Consider the following 1,644-nt stretch of genomic DNA (forward strand, 5'->3'; position numbering starts at 1 on the left):
ACTCCATTGTTCAGGTAATAATGTTAAAATCTGTATTTTCAATGATTTTTCCGTTTCTTTATCGTTAAATTTGTCTTGCAGTCATTTTATTAAAGCGCGAAAATTTTCACCATCATCATTGACCGGGTCTTCATCAGTTGAAGAGAGTAAAACCTTTTTCAAGCTGTCAGATATCTGATTTATTTTGTTGTTTAAAAATTGATTGTCATTTAATTTCCTTGATGGGATTGGTGATTGATTTAACAGCTGTAATGCATGATTTATTACAGGTAACTGAGTTGCAGCGCTAACTTGAGATGCCGAGCTTGGTTGTAAATTTTTTGGTTCGTTATCAAATGACATAGAACCTTAAAAAATAATAAAAACATGTAATAACTCAAAATGTATTCAATTAAGAAACGTATAAATAATTTAAAAACCTTACGGAATGATAATGATAATGGTAGATCTGTGGCAGTTGTATTACTTTCGCTATCAAAATGATCATCGTTTTCATTATTGTCACTAGAGTTGCCTTCGTGATCACTTGAATCAACATTAGGATCATCACGAGTATTTGTTTGTTGTTTAACTACCTTATAAGCTTCTTTTCAACATGAACTGCATAATAAATAATAATTACTCAATCCGAACATTTCTTTCATAATGTCAGTCGCTGGACGCAAACCAATTTTTTTACAATGAGACTCCAGCCCAAAAGGATTACAACATCGATCAAATTGCTTCATTGATGCCATGATGTTTCAATGAAATTATTCCACTAAATGGAGATTAGTAAAATCAAAATAATTAACACTTCCACAAAGAGTGAATCAGGAACATGTTCATAAACTTGAGAAATTTTTTTATTTATCAAATGTAATGACAACAATTTTTTATTCGACACTAAAAACGCGAAAAAAATTTATAGGTTATGTTCTAGATTTCAATATAGAGGAACACTATAGATTTTTGAATCGAAACATAATCACGTGTATCTACTAAACTGGCTATAGGTAAGTCTGTGATTGCCATACCCTAGTTTATCGATCCTATTGACGCACCAAAATTTGAATTTCAGTCATTATAATCGAAGATTAAGATAATAAATAGAAATTATAATACCTCAGAACCATTAAATAACATTTTTATTGTTATATAAATAGTATTTATGAAAAAAAAATTTTCATTTTTTAAAATTAAACAAAATTTTTTTTTAACTAAATAAAAAAATATAAAAAAAAATCGGCCCTGCTCGAGATTAGCGGGGATAGTTGTCAAATAAATTGAAGTTTTTTTTGAGAAAAAAAAAAAAAAGAAAATGGCGGACTTCGAAAAAATGACGATTGTACTTAAAAAAACCGATTATTTTATATAATTGATCATGTTAAATTTTTTTCGTATATTTTTTCGAAAAGTTCATTCAAAAACAAAAATTTAAAAAAAAAAAAAGGTACCCAAAAGTTAATTTCTAAAAAAGTTATGGCTATTTGAAAATAAAAAAGCCATTTTTTTGAAAAATTCATAACTTTTTTGAGGTTGGACAAAAAAATTTGAAAAAATTCTCAAAAATGTTTTCCAAAGGGTAGAAAAGGATGGAAAAGTTTCAGCAAAATCTAAAGGGGTCGGGTTCAAAAGTGGTCGATTTGGCGTGGAATGCCCCAT

Source organism: Cotesia glomerata, linkage group LG8, assembly GCF_020080835.1.
Source record: "Cotesia glomerata isolate CgM1 linkage group LG8, MPM_Cglom_v2.3, whole genome shotgun sequence".
NCBI lineage: Eukaryota > Metazoa > Arthropoda > Insecta > Hymenoptera > Braconidae > Cotesia > Cotesia glomerata.